Below are 21,922 nucleotides of genomic sequence, written 5' to 3'. Positions count from 1 at the left end.
GGTAATTTTAAAGAGAAAAAGAATGCAATGGAAATAGGGGAAACATGAAAACAAATGTAGAAAAATAATTAAATAAATTAATTTTTCTAAAAAAACAGAAACTGTCATTGTTTGAATTTTCTTTCAGTAATTGGACGCTGTATCATCTTCTCCTTGCTTGCAGTGTTAATCCAAATCTGTGTAAAACACAGATAAATAGAGTAAAGCTTGTTTATCTGCTACGGCCTATATAAATTACAAATCCCTACCCTGGAACCTGTGAGGTCACAGATCAGAAATATGGAAGTTGTTCCTAGGCTGGGTCTAAGTTTCTTATTCTCTACTTTGTAATGACAAGGTGAATGGTGAAGTTTAGAAGGCTGATCAGTTAAAGAATTATAGTGAAACAATAACTTCTAATTCAGAATGGTTATACATGATGCATAGAATCTGTTTCTGATAAAGAAACTAGCTCTGATTACCTTCCTTGTCATGATAGGACTTTCAGCATAAGATCACAGAGTTTTACACTTTCCCTCTACAGATGTGCTGTGTAAAGGATAAAGGGATTTCACTCTGTTGACCTTTCCCTTTTTAACCTGTTACTGATCCTCTTCCTTACTAGATGTTTCTAGTTCAGAACCCTACCATGGACTGGCAGGTTGGATGATGGCAAGTGATATCAGGGAGCTGGCCAGTAGGAGGTGATGGAGATTATTGTAGCCAATACTGCTTAATACAAATGTGTTGCTGCAATAAGAAATTCCCACCAGCAATACTCATGCTTCAAGCAATAAAATCGCCTGCAAGAGGTTGGGAAGCAATTCTGCTCTCACCTTCTCAGGATACTTCATTGTGCAATTAGCTAGCCGTACTCTGGGCAGCTTAGTCTTCCTTGAGGAGATACTGCCAATGAATGCAGACAAAAGGTCTGCTTTGGTAGAGCAAGTCCTATAATTTGTTCCCATAATGCATTTAGTACCTGATACAAAGTCCATTAAGGTCAATGAGAAGACTCACTTTAAGCTGACGGGCTAACTCGTCAGCTCCTGTACCAAAGAACACTCTCCAGCCACTGGATTTCATCCCTATTTCTTCATAATAAAGCTATTTAACACAAGTTTAGCATCTCTCATGTCCTTTTCACCAGACCCAGGGTTCTTTTGCAGGAGCCTACCTACTCACTGCAGCTCTTAAACTCCACGGGTCTGCCTGGGAATCTTTCTGCTCCCTTCTCTTTCCTAGCCTGCTCCCTGAAGAATTGCACTCTGCAGGTCATTCACCTGAGTGTCAGATATAAACTGGGTTCTTTCTCATGACCCAGTGACTCCTGCCTGCATGCTTGCTGGTTTTTATGGAAGACCAGGTGATATTCAAGCTATCACCTGATCCTTGGCTTCATAGCATCATCTGGGAGGCTGCTGATTACTCGCAACTCCCCATAAAGGGCCAGCCACACTGTGACACTCCCATTGACTTTAATGTGAGTTGGGTAAGGCCACTGGTAAAGAGGAGTCATTTAGAGGTCATTTCTAATTCAAGGTTTTCAATACAATATTTATATACCCTCCATTTTCATATACAGTATGTTGTTGTCCATCAACAAGTGCTTAACTGATATCCTATTTGTGAATGTTTATTTTTTACTTTTAGCAGTAAATAAGATAAGAAAAGGATATCTCATTCCATCTCCAGTATCAGTATCTTTAAATCCATAATGTAGTAGTCTGGGTTCAAACTGACATTACCCATGACTATTTTTGCACCACACGCTCTGCTCTATGGTTTAACCTGAAAGACACTTGTCTAATGAGGGTGAATTTCAGTTACCCAACCCAACAATTAAAAATAAGGGATCAACTTGCTGTGTTTCTAGGAAATAATCCATTTAGTTGTAGAGTTACTGAGAGCTCTGTGCATTGTCAGCTCTTGAGACACATTTCCTGGCACAGCATTCATCTGATAGTCCTAGTGTTGTGTTCATTTTAGCTAATCCAGACTCTTCCTGAGATTACTTAACAGTCTAGTTACTTAGGTAAACTCTAAAATGTCCTTGGCCTCTGTGAAGCTAAATGTTAATATTAAAGCAGAAGACATGATATGCTTGTACTCATGAGACAATATATTATAGGAACAGGAAGTAAGGTGGTTTGAATCATATGATCATATTTGTTATGGTTAAAATTTGCCAATGGTCAATTGTCTTAATTTGGAATTGTGTACTCTTAATTACTTCCAGGGCGTACGATTCCCTAAGCATTTAAGTCTAGTCTTGACACTGCAAGCAACTTCTTTTGGCAGGAAGTAACTTAATAGCTTCATACCTAAGGACGGTGGTAATAAAAGAACTAATCACTCTTTATAAAACTTATGCAAATACAGTCAAATTAGATTTATTAAAAATGATGAAAGAGAGCAGGGAATTTTTAATGAGCAGTTATGTTGTATGTTATCTGTGCACAAAGCAGATGTAATGATGCATTATAAACGCTGGGAAAATTTAATCAGTGTAGAAAAAATATAATGAAATGGTTGTTTAAACACTGTAAATCTAATGTTATAGTAATTACTTTCCATCGACCAAGGCATGGAACACATTACCCAGGCTGTGTTTGATTAGTGATCCTGCTTACAACATCTGGCCCTTTGCTCAATTTTTACTTTAATATAATTTTAAAACTCCTTAATGTGAACCCCAAATAAATAAACAAAACAAATATCAGCTGTAAGAGCTGAATTCTTAACAGCATTCACAAATTTATTAAAAAGCTCAATCTTTTTCTTTCTAAAGATTACCCAGTGAGCTTTGATTTACCATGGCCATATGGTTAAAAGCTGGACACTTACAGAGCCATGTTTTCTGTAAGGTTGGTTTCTGTTCTTTCCCTCTTTACAATAATACTAGCAGCACTGCTTATAATGAATCTTGTGTTTTCCAATAAGTCCTTGTGGGCAGTGGATTGAAATATATTGAAGTTTTGCTATGCATTCTTGCAAGCAGTCTTTAAAATGAATAAGACATGGATTTCACAACTGATGTTTCACAGTTCCTAAGGGAAAAGCTAGTAGAGCTCTTTTTTTTTTTTTTACTATTAACTGTATGCCACAGCCTAAAATTAAACACATGAAAGTCTCTACTAATAGCACCCTACTACTAAAATACTTAACCATGTATATACAGCACAGTCTTATCCCCCTGGCCTGTTAAAGATTATTTCTAGGGTCCAATTAGAGTCTCTGCTTAATGATATGGGTGAAGATATCATAGGGAACCTAAATCTTGGCTGATGGTATAATAAGTATGCTGGGTCTTAAATGATAGGGTGTGGAGTGGTGGTGGGTTTTTCCCCCCAACCTTTAGGCAACAAGCTTTACTTCAGGAACTAGCAGCACCATCCAACTCCCATTAAACTCAATGGGAACTTTTCCATTCTTTTAATTATTTGCATCAGGGGCTCTGTATTTTACAACACTAGAAGCCTCCGTCTGACATTACTTCAGATTGGGGCAGAGAGGAGTTCAGTTTTATAGGGAGAAACCAGAGTTATATAAAGAAAATCATTTAAAGAAAAGAAATGCTATGCTTCCTTAACACTTCTATTTATTAATTAACAGATACATCGTAAATATACTAGAAGACATAACACTATAGCTGGACTAGTTCTCATTACATTACAAATTTTACATGCGTTCATCTTCTCAAATAGGAAAACAAATGTATTTGTGTTTGATTCTAATTCTACTACATACATATATTCTTTATACATGAAGCATGTGTGTGCAAATTTCTACATGCACTGAAACCTTTATCTCAATGAAAGAAAAATGCTATCGTTATAAATTCAATTCTGACTGTAAAAGCTTAATAACAGTGTGATGCTAAGTCGATCTTTCCAGCAAGGCCTAAGGAAATTTATTGCCAGCTTTAGAGACAGTGAGCGCTTTCTATCACTAAAGACATTAGAATTAGAGCCAGGTGTGGTGTTCAGTGATCACTCACTGCTTAAGGTGCTTGCAAAAGCTCTGCTTTATACTGTGTCAGGTTCCAACTGGCTGTGCATAATAGAGGAATGTATGTGGATTCTGAAACTATTAAAAGTTGGGAGTAGTTCTATTTAGGATTCTGGAGTTTCTAAAAAGAAATGTGTTCAGTTCCCACTCTATTTTGAAGAAAATGGTTTTTGTTTTTAAAAAGCAACGATAATTGTTCTAATTCCCAGAAGTGGAACTCTATACTCTGATGTTCATTACTCATACTTTTTAATTTGAGTGAGAGTTACCTGGCTGGGAAATCACATCCAAAACAAAGAAGAAATCCCTTAGCTAACTCTATGAACCTTAGACTCCATTCAACAGAGTTTAGAGCACACTGTGTCAGAAATGAGTGACTAGCTGATCTTGGGCCCCTGAAAACTGGGTACCAGTTGGTACGTTTGCTGCTGCTGGCATAAGCCTAGAAACGAAAAACAATTTTAGACTAATTTGAGTTGTGAAGAGGTGAAGCTCAAATAATTTAGGATCAAGGAGAAAAAGAACAAGTGGCAGCTGCTCCAAGAAACATTGGCTTGTGTCAGTGCAACATTTGGAAGGGCAATTCATGTGCACATGATTGCATCATCTCTGTGATAAAGGGTTTGCTTTCAGATGAGCAGCACACAAATTTTGTTACTGTTTTGGTTAATGAAGAACATTAGGTTAGAGCTTCACCAGGAGAATCCCAGGGAGTTACAAAAGAAGCCAAGATGTGGCTTCACTCCAATAATAATCCTTATAGAGTAAAAACTGAGCTATAGCAATAGCCTAGTTGCTAGCTGACTTACTGGTGTAAGTTATTGATACAAATTCTTCTTTTCTGTTGTTTAAACAGGTATGTGTTTAACTATTTAGTGTGTTTACATTTTTTGAAATGAAGGCTCATGCTCTGTTTAACTTTTAAGCACTTTCCACACTCTAGGTGTTGCATGACACCTAAAATAGTTCTGAAAGTAAATTATGCCACTATGATGCATCCTACTTTGATCACACACAGACAGCACTACAGGCTTATATCTGTAATTGTAGTCATGACGTGAAGATACAGAACAAACCCTACAGCATGATTTATCTTTGTCAGAATGGTGGTAATGCTCAGTACTGAAATCCAGAGTTATATGTGGTCCTAAAAAGAGCAATTTGTCAAGTATTTCATTGACACAAATTGAAATGAAAGTACTTCTCAGACCCTAGAGGTCACTTTGCAACAGGAAGAATTCATTATCTAAGTATACATGGAGGAAAACTCCTTCACAATTGAATTTGATTTGTGAGAGACGGATGCACACATAAAACAGGTCACACACAAGAAATAAAAAATATGAATCTGCCGGCCAAAGTGTTCCCTGGCTAATAACCCATCAGTTCCTTCTAATAATCCAGAGCTATTTGTGTGTCAATTTGAAGTTCAACTGTTTCAGAATTTTCCTACATAAAGAAACATAGATTACCTACTTCACACTTGATACCTGGCATATCTTTGGGTTTTGCTTTTCTACTGAAGGTGGGACATCTTCCCTAAGACTCACACATTTCATAGTATTACTGTGCACTATTAAAATGTGTCAGAAAAAGTTCTACCTCAGACATTAAAGAGACAAGGTGGGTGAGGTAATATCTTTTATTGGATTTCTGCTGGTGAAAGAAACAAGATTTCAAGACACACACAGCTCTTCTTCAGGTCTGGGTAAGAACTCTGTGTGGCTCAAAAGCTTATCTCTCTGACCAACAGAAGCTGGTCCAATAAAAGATATTACCTCACCCACTTTGTCTGTCTAATATCCTGGGACCGACGTGACATGACTACACTGCATAGTCCCTTAGGCATGTCAGCTTTCATTCCTCTATAGCAATAGGGAAGTTTATCCTCTTTAGTGTTTTTATGGAAAGGAAATGAATGTAACCATTGGTGACATGCTGAAGTCATCAAAGGGAGTGCCATTGATCAGTAGAGACATCAGAATGAGCTTGATTACATAATTCTTCAGAAGGCATTTAAAAGGAATGGGAAATTGCATTCCCTTGTAGAACTCCAGATGATATGCAAGGTCCCCTTTCCAAAACCTTGTCTTCACTGTCTTTACCTTGTGTAGTAGCTACCATTTGAGAATGGTAGCATTTTACATCCATTTTGCACAGATGTAAATGCTTACACAAGGTGCCAAGGCAGTGGCAAACAGGCCCAATGTGCATGGTTTTATTTCATTTAATGGCATGTCTTTAAGCATGTGTTTCCACACAGGAAATTATCATCAATATTTTACAGTTAATTCTGAAAATACAAAGTATGTTAGGCACATTCTGTTTGCTTAACAGACTTTTCCAAACATGTACATAGAAACCTTAAAAAATAGAAAGGATGTAACAAGGAATAATTCTATAAAACTCTAGAAAGGTGACAAATGTTGGGGAAAAAAGTCAAATCCACTAGCATGGTCCCATTTAGAAAATGGCCAGTCTCAGTTCAGATACTCAGCTAGTGACACATGTAGCCATTACATGAGATTGGCAGTGAGCTTGCTATTCTAATTTCCTGGGCTAGGGCTAGGTAGAAGCATTGCGAAAGTAATAAGCCCAATTCAGATCACAGACTGGTATATAACCAGTGAAACTCCACTGACAACAGAGGAGTTACTCCTGATATATGCTAGTGAAAGATCAAAATCAGGCCCTCTTCTCTTCGTGGTGGATTGGCACTTTCCAATCTGGCCTGAGGAAGGGACAGTGCATAGCTACACTGTCCCAGAGCAGAGAAGGAATGAAATGGTGACTCAGTTAATTGGAGCCGAGGCTCAGCCACTCCAAGGAGAATAGACCTGAAGTTTGTTTGTTTGTTTGTTTGTTTGTTTGTTTGTTTGTTTGTTTGTTTGTTTGTTTCTTTCTTTCTTTCACTGCAAGTTCAGTCTGTCCCTCAACTAGTGGATATTTTTATGGCTATTTCTTCATGACTGGAATAATGTGGAATGTCACTTGATATTTCATATTGGTTCTTAAATTAAGGTTCCTACTAGCTCTTGACATTTGTTCTGCTAGCAGAGAGCCATCTGCTCTTCTGAAAATCCTTCAAGGGGGAGTCAATATTTTGATGACTGTTTGGTAGTGGGGAAAAATGTCCCTAAATATTGCTTCTCTGAAACAAATGATAGAAATAAGTGTATGTAACTCTTCTAGCCTATATCCCATAGATGTCAATATTTATTTTTCTTTCAGCCAGCATCAACATCAACTTTTATACTCAAGCCCCCAGAGTTTGTCTAAATGAGATACCGAAACTGGACTCTCTTCACCCCTAAATGAGTCTTCCTTTCTTCTCTCAGACAGATTGTTACTCCCAGCCCACCATCCTTTTCCTCCAAAGCAGGGAGTGCAATGGCAGGAAGATGGACTAGAATATCCACTAGACCTCTTCATCTCTACATTCTCCAACTTTTTGTTTCCTGCCTTGAGTTCTTGATCTTCCACCCGAGTGAGGCAGTCAAAATCCACCCCAGAAAACTAGCTGGCAACATTCATCACTGACCAGGCATCCCAGATACTAATGATAGAAGGACCCTGCCTTATACAATCCCTTTTCAAGACACTTTCTGAGACTGTTGACTAAAAACTTCACTGCTGTTAACTTCTGCTATGTCAGTGTAGTGATGGTCAAATGTATGGAGCTCATTAATATATACAGTATATAAGCAACAGTGTAATGATTCTAGCACTCATCAGTTTGTACTGTTTCTGTTAAGGAGGAACACTACACTGTACTCACATTTCTGGTCTGTTTCTAAGTACACTAGATATGGCTCTGCATGGATCATTGAAAATGGCTAGTTGAGAAGAGGCTGAGTATCATTCATTTTATTGAACTCCCACTAAATATAATCTTCTGTCATCGTTACCAGTGGTTTCTGAAGCTTGGGTGCTATCGTCAGTAGTATACAGGTCACAAGCCAGCCTGAGGGTCCACTATTAAATGCACATACTTGTTTCTGAGTATGGCTGTCACTTCCTTCTGCTTGATTGTAGTTTAATGTCTTACACATAATAAGTGCTAAATGTATTTGGGGTGAATTCTTCCTTATATTCTGCTTGTAGCAAAACAGCATGAACACCAAACATTCTAAAGCAGTAAGCGACTCCTATTTTAGCCTGTGTTAACTTGATTGGCAATGTCTAAAATGTAAAGATGTTACATTTTAACCAGAACGTAAAACCAGAACTTTCAAAATAGCTTTCCTGTCTCCCATTGAAAAAGAAGAGAAGAGAAAATTGCATATCTGCCCTGATTAAAATAATAAAAAGAAATAAGAACTTGGTTCGGGTTAGGGTGACCAGACAGCAAATGTGAAAAATCGGGACGGGGGTGGGGGGTAATAGGAGCCGCTATAAGAAAAAGAGCCAAAAATCAGGACTGTCCCTATAAAATCAGGACATCTGGTCACCCTAGTTCAGGTTATATTTATTATTCCATGGAGCAGGAGAAAGAAGTAATGGTTATAATATTCCTTGAATTATCTTAATCCTCTACCAGATACAGAATGTACAATAATATCTATGGAAGACAGGAAAATGAAATATTTCACGTAATAATAAGAGTGTGGAAATTCAGAGCACGATAGGGCAGTGATAGAATTTGGATGTATTTTAATTGGAGACAAGAATGTAGGCAAACATCTGCTAATTCAAACTACCTAGAGTTAATGAGAAATATCTTCCTCTCTCTTGTAAGTCGGACCAGTTTCCCTAATCGCTTTGCAAAACTAATGAAAAGATTGTGCGGCTTTCTCTGGGCTAGCAGAGATGTGTATGGTAAAATACTCAGGAACTTGTGAGTACCCATCTTTGCTAAATACTACAGTTAAATGCAGATATTGAGTCTGACTCCTACACTGGTGAAAATCAGGAATAACTTAGAAAGTTGATACAGTTACACTGGTTTTAAAGTGGGAGAAGAATTAACACATTTATTATTATCTATGACTTGTATTATGACAGCCCTCAAAATGGGCGATGTGCTGTACTAAACATATAGGAAGACATCGTCCCTGCCCAAAGAACGTATAAATTTTAAAATCCCTCCCCCCCCCCAAAAAAAAAAACCCAAACAAAACCCCCAAAACCAGAGTGTGAGAGAGGGGTATGCTATACAAGCAAAGTGATCAGGGGGACAATTGGCTGATGTCTTGTTAGTTCAATATTTTTGTTTTAATTAATTAAATAATTATCTTTCGCTCACTTCTTTAGGCATCCTGGCAAAAGAGGCCTTGGGGGATTTGAATAAGGAAATTGTTCTGGTCAGGTATATGGTAAAATCACTGGAAAGACTGTCCATGGTTGGTGCTGTGATGGGAAAAAGATAATTGGCCTATTTCTAAATTCAGTCTGACATCAGCACAATATGGCTACAGAGTCAGTGGGAACTGAAAAGAAAGGAGGGCGGGGAGGAAAGAAATGTCTCTGAAGGGCTCTGAAACTGATCAGAAGGCAGTCAAATCCCGGAAAGCACTCTGGGCGTTTTGTTATTACTTTGACTTCCTTTCTGTTTGGCTGAGTCACTATTTCATGCCTCACTTATCACTTCTGAGAAGCCAAGAGCCAGGGTTGGCCTTACCATGAGGCGAAATGAGGCGGCCGCCTCAGGTGCCAGACTGTGGGGGGGGGCGCCACTAGGACCCAGAGTGTAGAAAATTGTGTCTGCTGCTAGTGCATATGTATTCTCTCTGCTCTAGATGCACAGAGATGGTGGAGTGCTGTGCTGGAGGAAGGAGGGCACAAGAGACGTAACAGGCAGGCAGGAGAAAAGATGAGAGGGAATAATAGAAAGCAGCAGGAGCTGCAGGGAGAGAGAGGAGGAGGAGCCTCTTATGTACCTCTCTAGCACCCCCAGGAGCCTGGACTGATTAACACCAGCTTCTCAGGGAGCTTCCTGTTTCCTGCTGCTTCCCTGAACCCACTTGAGGAGAACAGGCAGTCAACTGAAGTAGTAGGAGCCAGTTAGGCCCTTGAGACGCTCATATCTTCCCTCACTCAGACCCTGCTACCAGCCTGCTTATTTGTCCCCTCAACTGAGTGTTGAGAGCCACTATAACTGGCACAGAACAGCAGTCATGAGTGAAAGAAGAAAATGTCCCTCTGGGGCAGCATTCAGAAAAAGAAAGAAAGCAAAGGAAGTGTTTCTATCTAAGCAGGAAGGAGCTCTCCTGAGAGACATAGACACAAATGTTCACGGTGAGCCTTCCGGCCCCAGTGAGGATGTGAGTGGTGAGGAGATGCCTGATCTTCCAGTTAGTCAGAGTGCAGGTGACCTGGCAGTTACTGCAGCATCCATATCTCCATCTCAAATGGATGTAACCATGCACATTTCTGAAGAAAAGTGTAGATCAGAGAAGAGTGTGGTGGAGGTGCAAGAAACAGCTGCTGCTGAGTTTAGTTCCTTAAGTCTAGATGATCCAGGACTGTGGACCCACTTGAGTAGTAGCCTGAGGGACTTCCTTGTACTGCATGGGCCACGGCAAGTGAAAAACTTCATGTTCCCCAAAGACAATGAAAATAGAAGTTTCCATCCAACACATTACCTCCGTGAAATTCCCAATGGTGACAAAGTGGAGAGGCCATGGCTTATGTACTCAAAAACCCAGAATGCTGCATACTGTTTTTGTTGCAAACTCTTCCAGTCTAATGTTCCAGCCACATTGGGTTCTACAGGAACAAAGGACTGGAAACATCTGGCTAGAAATCTGGCATGCCATGAGAAGGCAGCAAATCATCAGAGAGCATTCCATAGGTGGAAAGAGCTTGAGATGAGACTAAGGTTAAAGGCCACCATAGATGATCAGCATCAAGAGAAGATTGCATCAGAGTCTCTTTACTGGCAAAATGTTCTGAAAAGGCTCACTGCCATTGTGAGAGTGCTTGCTACCCAAAACCTAGCACTGCATGGCACTTCAGATCAGCTGTATGTGCCAAACAATGGAAACTTCCTTAAAATTGTGGAGCTGATGGCTGAATTTCATGCTGTACTCCAGGAGCATCTAAGAAGAGTCACCACCCAAGAAATGTACACACACCACTACCTTGGAGAAACAATTCAAAATGACATCATACAGTTACTGGCAACAAAAGTCAAACAGAAGATTGTGGCAGATCTGAAGTCAGCAAGATATTACTCTGTTATTCTGCACTGCACACCTGACATCAGCCATACGGAACAAATGACTTTAATGGTGCATTTTGTAACAACAGCAGAACCTAATGAAAATGTCCCTGCAATGGTGACTGACAGAGAGCATTTTCTAGAATTTATTGACATTGATGATACTACAGGAGCTGGTATGACAAATGTGCTTCTTAAAAAGCTGGAAGATACAGGAATTGCGATAGCTGACGTGAGAGGTCAGGGCTACGATAATGGTGCCAACGTGAGAGGAAAGAACAGAGGAGTGCAGACACGGATCCAAGAGTTAAACCCTCAAGCTTTTTTTGTCCCATGCAGTTCCCATTCATTGAACTTGGTGGTCAGTGATGCAGCATCAGCTTCTAGTGAGGCTGCTGAATTTTTTAATGTAATTCAAAGCATCTATGTATTTTTCTCTGCATCAACTCATCGATGGCAAATTTTGAAGCAACATCTGGGAACATCCTCTCTGACACTGAAACCACTGAGTGCCACACGATGGGAAAGTCGAGTGGAGGCGATAAAGCCTATCAAACACCAAATTGGGATGATAGATGATGCCATAGTTGCCCTTATGGAGGATAATGCTATGACAGGAACTGTTTGTGGGAGAAAAGTGGCAGAGAGAAATGGAATCACCAGAAACATACATAACTTCAAATTTCTGTATGACTTAGTGTTGTGGCATGACATACTGTTTGAAATAAATGTTGTAAGCAAGAGACTCCAAGGTGTTGACCTTGATATATCTGGAGCAATGGAACAACTGGACAAAGCAAAGTCATACCTACAGTCTTACCGGTCAGATGAGGGATTTCAAAATGTTCTGAAGAGGTCACAGAAGTTGGCAGAGGAACTTCACACTGAAGCTATTTTTCCACCCATTCAAGAATACAAGAGTCACCGAAGAAGATGACATTTTGATTACGAGGCACGGGATAATCCCATAAGAGACCCCAAACAACAATTCAAAGTTAAATTCTTTAACCAGGTGCTAGATTGCGCAATACAGTCAGTTGAAGAACGTTTCATTTAGCTTAAGGAACACAGCAGTATATTTGGGATGTTGTATGATATTCCAAAACTCCTCAATATACCTGAAGAAGACCTACACGAGCAATGCAGGGCACTAGAGACAGTGTTGAGACATGATGACATGCGCGATATTGATGCGAGTGATTTGGGTGATGAACTGAAAGCCCTTTCAAGATGCATTTCAGCAGGATCAACTCCAAAGACTGTTCTGGAATATATGTGCACAAATAAGATGACCACCCTCTTTCCAAATGCTTTTGTTGCTCGGTGCATACTTCTAACACTTCCTGTAACAGTTGCCAGTGGAGAATGCAGCTTCTCCAAGCTGAAGTTAATAAAAACACATCTAAGCTCCACAATGACACAGGAGAGGCTGGTCGCCCTTGCAACCATCTCAATAGAGCATGAGCTGGCCCAGACTGTGGACCTTCAGGAAGCAGTTCAAATCTTCGCAACCAAGAAGGCACAGAAAGCACCACTTTGATTATTCCAACAGATAAAAATGCCAGCGTTTACTATGCAGACAAGAAAAGTTACATTTGCTGTTCAGGTGGCTGAAAGTTAAGTGTTACTTAAAATTTTTGAAGAAAGCATTTTAAATTGTTAGTTCTCCTTTATTGGGGTAGGTAGCAGAGCAGTACCATGAGAGGAGTAGAACAGGAAGAAGGCAGAATTGAGACCTTTCAAAGTTTTGGCCCAAGCGAGGGGGCATGGGGGCATCATTTGTGCTCCCCGCCTCAGGTGCCAAAATGTTGTGGGCCGGCCGTGATTGTATGGGACTGACAGACTGAAAAGATCCTTTAGATCAATCACAGCCCATTGCAGTTGTAAAGATAATTCTGTGTATCACATAAGAATGGCTAACCAATGGTGTCTATTGTACTTCAATAACATGTTCTTCATTGGTGGCTAAGCATGCTAGTTTGTAGCTATGTAAGGTGCCCCATTTTGTTGGAGTCACATCAAATGTGACATTTTGGATTAATCTCTTCTTGCAGGATATCCAGCTGAAAATGTTCTTTATGGAATTGCTGGGTTGAAGATATGGCAGAAACTTAAAAATTGTAGAAACAATAAAGAGGCCCCATTTCCCCTTCCATTGGTATCTCCTAAAACTCTAGAGCAGCTAGGATTGCAGTTGTAACCATTTCCTTGTTGTGCACTGGAATAAATTGCACTAGGGATGGCTGAACCTTTGCTCATTGTTCAAATCAAGTATTCTGTAAGGTTTGAAAAGTGTGGTTAAAGAAAGCCCATCTCCTTCCTTTCTCCATCTCTCTATTGAGCTCTGACTGCTCTTAAATATGCATTGCTCATGTTCTGAAATATGCAGTGTGTTCTGGAGGATATAGATACAAACTATATGACATTTATACTCAGCAGGCGGGTGGTCCAGGTTGCTAGGTTACTGGAGTTGTTGGGCCCAGCTCCTGCTGCTGCTTATGGGTAAGATGGGTAGTAAAAGCTAGCTGGATCCTTTCCCAGAGGAAAACCTGCCAACTCAGAGGGACACCTAGGAAGAGATGATGAAAATGGGCTCTGAGGGGTTCTCCCAAAGCTGTGTTGCCACATGAATCTGGGTGAAATGAAGGCCCCGAGGCCTCCTCCTAAAGACTATAAGATGGGGAGATGGGCCAGTTACATAAAGTGAAGGGACTGGGGTTTGTTGGTGCAACTAGACCGGGAGAGCTGGGAGACTGTTGGAAAGATGAGTGTAGAAGGGGTGTGATTGAACTGCTGAGGAATCAATGATTTGTGCCTATATCTATGCATTGTTTTTAAAATGGTAAAATGTGATGTTTTCCCCAGGCTCATTTGTTTGCTACCTAAATAAATACACGTGTTAGAGGCAAACCGCTCCCCCCCACAAGGACATGTGTAGGTAAGCATTAACACATGACATCATGAGCACTTACCCGGGATAGACACATGCCTGATTGCATGATTAGTCAAAAGGCTGAAAGCCAAGGTCTTTGGATTACTTAAACGCTTTGGATATTTAACAAAACTGCATTTTTAAAATGTCTTATTGTGTTTTTGTAACTGTTGGCTAATGAGCCTCCTGACCTGTGTGGTTGTACAGGTCTGGCACAGGAATTCTACTCTTTGTAGAGCCTGTTTCATAAATATATAGATCAGGCATTTTCTGTAATAGATTTTGTGCTTGAATCCATTGTAAAATCAGCTGTGCTAAGCTGCCGCAGCCTTTTCTCATTTGCTTGTTTAATGGGAGCCTTCTTTTGTAACTAGGATCTTTATTTTCTGAAGGAAACATTCACGGGCACCGGTCCCAAGGAGTGTACTTCATACCAAGAATATACAGTGCATCTGAATTAATATATCAGGCTCAGAGAGATAATCACTCCTCCTGACTGCTGTATCATTAAAATTAGAAGCTGAGATATCTTACTCTGTGAAGATTCTCAAGACAAAAGTAAATCTGCTAGCTTTACATCTTCCCTTTTTCATTTTTATTCCCATTCAGTTTTACTGGTTGAGCACAACATCTAGGAACCCTGAGCGTGTACACAGATGAAAAAATAAAATACCTTTTTATAAGCCTCAGAAGCCTCAAAGGGACTGTATTACTTCCACTCAGCAAAAACTACTTTAAAAAAGATAAAACCATATTCGATAGGTACTGAAAGTGAGAATAATCCAGACACAAACATTATGGAACAACATGCCATGCAGTTTCAATCTGCTATGGTTTTAGTAGCACATCAGTCACAATGAGCCTATTGTAAAAGCTTTCCCCTTCCTTGTATTTTTGGGATATTTTTAGGAGACCAGTAGAGGTAGTGGGATATGCATGCACATGTCCATGGATTGAGTTTGTGTGTGGTGGGGATGGACTGGGTGTTTACGGGAGATTCTGAAGAGTTGCTGTCTATGGATCCTTAAATGGAGCCTGCCCAGCTGCACTTGGTGAGGCCTGCCATCTCTAATAGAATGCTGATAGCTCCTGAAAGACAGTTCCACATCTCATCAATGCGTGAAATATGAGCGGGGTGGAGCAGGCAGTAACAAGTGCCCACTTTACAGGGACTCCATTCAGGCATTTGGTATCAGCATTTGCCAGCAGACAGCAGTTGCAGTCGAGTTAGAGACAGACAATGACAGATTTAGCATCTTGCTCCGATTGTAAATGTAGCCCAGCGCACATGCACAGACTTGTAGTGTGAAGAGCATGCCAAAGAGCTGCCAAAGTCTCAGTGCTATAAACAGCACCTGTGCTGCCAAATGGTGATGGTGCTTGACAGCCATCCCCCTCCACAGTGGCTCATGTTTGTGAAGAAGGATTCTCAAGGTCAACTCAGGCTTTCTCCAGAAGTAATGTGGTGTTATAATTTAAAGATAAAGACCCCCTTTCCTCTCTTTGTGTGAGCAATTGGACAGATCATATAACTGATGGCTAAGGGGTTTCTCAAATTGAACAGTCCATATAGTAAATAAAAGCAATTTGATTAAAGTAATGTGACCAGGAAAGAACTCTGTCATGTTTACTTGCCAGGGGAAGCTTACTTAACTAAAGTTTCAGATAAAAGGTTTTGTTTCTTTTTACCTTTTTCTGTCTGTCTCTGACTTCCTTTCAATCAAATCTAATAAGTGGTGAAGTGCTGTGAAGTCACACATCTCTCTCTACAAGTGCAGTGACCCAGAGTTTTCTTGTGTGCAGTTTTCTTTTGTGCCATTTTCTGAGAACAAGTCAAATGCTGTTGTAACCAACCATCTTTTTCTACTTGTTAAGCTCTTTCCCTACCTTAATATTAAAAATAATTTTAAGAGCTGTTTCTTGCTCATTTAATTTATTATCTAATATTATTATCCTCAAAACAAACTAACAAAAATCCTGTACACACACACACACACACACACACACACACACACACACACACACACACACACACACACACACACAGAGTAAGGTTGCAAATTCAAACAAAAATCACAAAAAGGTTTCAAAAGTTAGGAAATGCCAGAATTAAAGTTGCCTGTGCATCCTTAATGCGGCACCCTTGTGCATACGGATTATGCTACAGGTTTTAGTTATGGGATCTCACACTATTTTTTCCACACTGAAACAAAGGCCAGCCTGCTGCCAAATTTCAAATCCCTGCTCCAAAGCATGGGAGAGCTAGAACTTCTCAAAGAAAAAAGCCTAAGAATTTTTTTGATATGAGTAAAACAACGTATTTCTCCCTAATTTCCTTCTCAGAAATGGCTGAGCCATTATAACATCTCTTCCCCTTGCCCCGAAAGCCTGAGGAAGACATATGTCATGGGAAATTCTGGTTAAAATTTGGCAAAGTTATAAGAAACTGAGAACAGTGTCATATAGTGGTAAATGTTGAGAACCCATAATAATAGACTATACTAGAAGCCCTGCCTATAATGCCTACCTACAACAAAGTCCAGAGTGATGCCAGCCTCTGCTGGTTTAGACCCTATTTGGATATTGCTGTAGTGATGCTCTCTTATGTTTCCACTGGATTATTTGTTCATTAAAATATAGACAAAATGTTAAAACTGAAATCAGAAGGACAACTACAGCAGCCACAGTTTAAAAGTCAGCATTTGCACACAGTGGTGTCTGAAATATCACAGCATTCCCTTATATTTAAAATGGGAATGAATGTGGAACTCTGTGTAAATACTGGCTTTGTAATGGTAACCACTATGAGCTTGCTTCTGATGTTGGTGCTGCTTTCCATCTCCAGCCCTCAAACATTACAGTTTTCCTTTAAAACCCACCTTTTCCATGCAGCTCTTCAAGGAAAATGTCATTCCCATTAACTTCATTGGCACCAAGATTTCACCCCATGTGGATTCATTGGTTGTCCTGTATTATCTTGTATATACTATTTCTTACCTTGAAACTGTAAGTTTTTTGGTGCAAGGACTTGCTACTTATTTGCCCCAGTTTACCTATTGTATGCCACCATGTATAACCGGGAGCATATTACATCTGTGTTCAATAGACTGCCTTGGTTTGTGTGAAGTTCATGGTATTGGTTTTCATCTTTAAAGCCCTTTATGGTTTGGATCTTGACTATGTTAAAGATTACTCCTGGGGGATTCTGCGCCACTGCGCAATGCAGAATTTTGCAGAAATTAATGTTGTGTGTGCAGAATTTCCTTTCCTCCACAGAAATTGGCTGCAGTGCTGCTGGCCGCCACTGGGGGCCGCTGGACCCGGCAGAGTACAACTCACACATAGAAGACACTGCCGGGGGGAGGGAGCTAGAGAGTTCCCGGCAGCTGCAGTTCCCCGCACACCCTGAGGGAAGGAGACAACGGTGTGCATGAAACGCCACAAAAACCTGGGACCCAGCATCAGGCTGTTTCTCTCTCTTGATCCCTGGGCTCTGAGGAGTAGGGGGGCAGGTGTCTGGGCTGGGGAGGGCCCATGTCTGGGCTTTGGTGGGGAGGGGGTGTGGGCAAGGGGGGCCCCGTGGCTGAACTCTGGGGGGGGGGAAGGGGTGTGGGTATCTGCCCCTGCCGGCTGGGCTCTAGGAGGGGGAGGGGGCAGAGAAACAGGAACTGGGTTGCCATAGGGTTTTTTTAACTCTCTACTCCTGGGGGAATTTTTTGTCTATGTCTGTATTGTTACAGACATACTTGCTGATGGGTATTTTGAAATAAATTAGCAAAATAATCGAAGTTGGCATGATCATGTACTGTTATTTTGACAAATAAAATTTGCAGGATTTTGCAGAATTTTAAAATATTGTGTGCAGAATTTTTAATTTTTTGGTGCAGAATTCCCCGAGAGGTGAAAGATTCTCTCTCTAGTTGAGACCAACTGGGATTGTCTTGCTCATACGCTGAGACTTGTGTATATACATATATGTATCTCCAGGTTCTTCTACGGCATCCATCACTGTATCATCTGAGTATCTACATATCTTGGGGACAAAAGACAAGCAGTTCCCAATGGAAAGCCCTTGACTTTGACTCAATGAACCAGAATGTGCTGACCTTCAGCTAGGGTTTAAAGTGAAAAGGAGCATTAACCATATATTAAACATGCTTTCTGAGGAAAAGGTAACTTTAACTTTTAGCATATCTGAAGTATGTAAAACCTACACTGAGAGCATTATGGACTACCTTTTAAAAGGGCAACTGAAACAAGATAGTGGGTAAAAATTTTGAAAGTTCCTATGTCCCTTAGGAACTGAAATCCTTTATCTATTGCATGTTTTCTGCTGACATATTCTTTTAGGACTGAACCTCAAGTTGAAGTTGCAGACAGGACTGGTGAATGGTGTGGGAATTTGTTCCCAGGTTGGTCTTTTTGTGTCATCCCTCAGGATTTAGTGAGCCCCACTGTTTTGTTTTCAGTCACAAGCAGGAATGACAGTGCAGCAGCAGTGACTGGCTAGTAACGAGACATCTTTCCCAGAGCAATCACAGAGATCCTGTGTTGGTAGGTGAAGTATTTGCAGATATTCACGAGTTTTTGATGATTGTGTAGTTGCCAGCTGTCTTCCCTCTAAAAATATTTTCAACATCCTTTTCATTTCAAAGTTCATATTTTTAAAAAGTGTCAAACAATTCATGGTCATTACATGAGAGAATAGTGTTTACTTATATGAAAAGAGAAAAATTGTTCTACTGATTATGGGTTCCAGTCAAAGACTCATTAGAATACTTTCAAAAGGCATTTTGCAAAGAGCAGTAACTCTGTTGTTTGCTATACAAAACGCATCTGTGATGAGCTGCCTACAAATAGCCTCTCTACATAGACAGGGCTTCTTGTTTATGAGATTCCCTATTCAAACATCTGGTGTTTTCAAGATATTTCTGGAGGCAAGTGGCTCTCTTTCTTTCCATGCCCAGGAGCCAAGAAGGGTTGAAGAGTTTTCCAGTATTATTGTTTGCTGGGAGGAGATAGATCGGAGCTATGTTGGGAAATGGATGATGGAGGGGAAACACCTTTTGCTTTTCTGGCATGAAGACTGAAGTAACAAAATGTCTGCTACTCCCCACCAAGGAGGCTCTAACTGCATTAGATCTAAAGTTCTGCTCTAGAACTCATAAGGATCCCCACAGAAAAGCACTTTCACTAAAGCTTCAGCCTTCATTCTTGTTAATTGTCTCGATTCAGCAGAGTTTTTAAAAAATCTGGAAGCTCTGTCTTTTTGGAGCCCATTTAACAGGTCCAGGTGTTGGATATTCCTGGTGTGTCCTTTAGTAACCAGAATCATGTGTTAGTGTATTATCTAACAGGCAGCAAAATCAGATTTGTTCTCAAGAGGATGTTCCATTCAACCAGCGTGTGTCTAAGGAACAGGCTAGCCTTTCGGCTTGGATTCTGCTCATGGCTCTGTGTTGATGAACACAAACTGCCTTCATTTCTCAGGAATGTTGCAATTATTTGGGAATTGAGTGCTGGTGACATAAAGAACAGTTGTGAAATCTGGAGATAAATTCCATAATTAATTTCTTAATAGTAAGACTAGCTCAAGAGCAGACTGCATGGAAGGGAGAATGAGCAGAAGCATGAAGAGAAGCCAGGACAAACTAGCAGCTTTCTTTTAAGGCAGGAATAATTTTGTGGGCCACCTGTAAGCCATGTGAATGTAATATGCAGTGCAGCCAACGGCAAAAACTAGGTCCCAAAAGAGGAAAACATCTGATCAGGATACCACTTAAGCACCTGCTTAACAACTTCAATGGGACTTAAGCACCTGCTTAAAGTTAAGTAATTAAGCTTAAGTAAGTGAATTAAGTAAGTAAGGAAGCTTAACTGGTGTCTGGAATGGGTATGTCGTTAAGCATGTATTTAACTGCTTTCCTAAATAGGGGCTTGGCCCTAGTTGTGCAACAAAATGGTGAAAAATTTTTAGTTTGCTGTTTTCATCATTTTCAGTGAAAATGCCAGAATTATGCCCAAGGCAAGACGCAAAGCTAGTTTCACTCGTAAGAAAGCAATCTGCCTTTTGCTTTTTGAAAAATAGCAAAAACTCTCAAATGTTTCACATTTCACAAAACCTTGCTACACCTTGATGGTTTTGGTGCTAGTGAGAATTTCTGGATGCTAAGCTCCAGATTTGAATGGCCACTGACATCAAATAACTTAATATCAGCCTCATAAGAGAGGGTGCTGCTTCTCTGCTGTTGTCTGAACAAATATAGAAAGTGAGACAACTGTAGTGTGGGTGACACGAACTGGGTGGTGTATGTTTGAGACAGAAACAACATTGTCACTTATTTTCAAGGCTGATTGTAGTTACACACGGAAGTAGATGATTAGATCCTTGTTTTGCTTCCCTCTTACGTTTATCCATGCTTGCTAGCAAAGAGCTAAATAAAATAAATATCATACAGAATAGACGTTTACAAATAGCGGACCACATTCTGAAATCCTTACCCACTTTTTGAATGGTTCTTACTTATTCCGCAAATGACTTCATTGGGAATGCATAAGTAAAGACTGGGCTAAAAGTGGGTAAAGACTTCAGGATCCACATTCCCTTGCCTTCCTCGCCTTCACGGCCCAATCCTGTAAGTATGCGCAAATGCTCTTAACTCTCACAAAAAGACTGGGTGGGAGAAAGAGGAGGAGGAGAAACTGTTGCATTTTGCATAAATCCTTAAATATTCATTGGGGGGGGAGAGAGTGAGACTGACTTTGGAGCCTGGTGGTTAGGTCACTCACTTGGAAGGGGCAAGCTGCAGATTCCACTCCCTGCTCCAATGAATATTTAATTACTTATACCAGCGGTTCTCAAACTGTAAGAAAGGACCCCAAAGTGAGTCGCAACCCCGTTTTAATGGGGTCGCCAGGCCTGGCATTAGACTTGCTGGGGCCTAGGACTGAAGCCAAAGCACAAACCCCACCGCCTTGGGATGAAGCCTGAGGGCTTCAGCCTTGGGTGGCGGGGCTCAGGTTACAGGCCCCCCACCTGGGACTGAAGCCCTTGGGTTTTCACCCCCAGCCCGGGGCAGCGGGGCTCAGGCAGGCTCAGGCTTTGGTCCCCTGTCCTAGGGTCATGTAGTAATTTTTGTTGTCAGAAGGGGGTCACGGTGAAATGAAGTTTGAGAACCCCTGACTTATACGAATTGGAATGGCTCCAATAGGAGAGGTTGAGAGAGACCCCCCCATCCCTAAAAACCTCAGAGCCCAGTGGTTAGGGCACTCTCCTGAGATATGGGAGACAGAGGCAGAGGAGGGATTTGAACTAGGTCTCCCACATTCCATGTAAGTGCTCTGACTACTGGGCTAATGAGTATAAACGGGGGTCAGCATTATTCCCCCCTCTTCTCTTTGGCCTTTCCTACTGGCTAGTTTAGGCAGCTTCTTGCTCAACGTGCTGGCTTCTGTAAATCCCTTGTTTAGGTGCCTAACTCTCCCCATTCATTGTATGGGGAGCCTGGGCACATAAGTCAAGCCTTTGAATTTTCACTAGGCAGCATGGTGCCTAAAAGTTAGGTGCTGCAATGTCTAAATCCCCTTTGTGAATCTGGGCCAAGGAGGAATTCTAGCTGAGTGACCCAGAATTCCACCCAAGGACACAAGCTGTGGTACGGCCACTTCGTGTCCTTTCCAGCATGCATGAGGGCTCCAAGGGCACATTTCTAGCTATTACATTTTCTAGTCTCAATGAGTACTTCAGCTGGATTGGGGGAGAAATTGTGGGTATTTTTTTTTAATGTGGCATACAATCAACAGTCCAGAACTTTAGAAAAGATCCAGCCATCCTGGAG

The sequence above is a fragment of the Emys orbicularis genome, chromosome 6 (genome assembly GCF_028017835.1).
Source record: "Emys orbicularis isolate rEmyOrb1 chromosome 6, rEmyOrb1.hap1, whole genome shotgun sequence".
Taxonomy (NCBI): Eukaryota; Metazoa; Chordata; order Testudines; family Emydidae; genus Emys; species Emys orbicularis.
The sequence above is the reverse complement of the archived record's forward strand: the minus strand, read 5'-3'. Positions refer to the sequence as shown.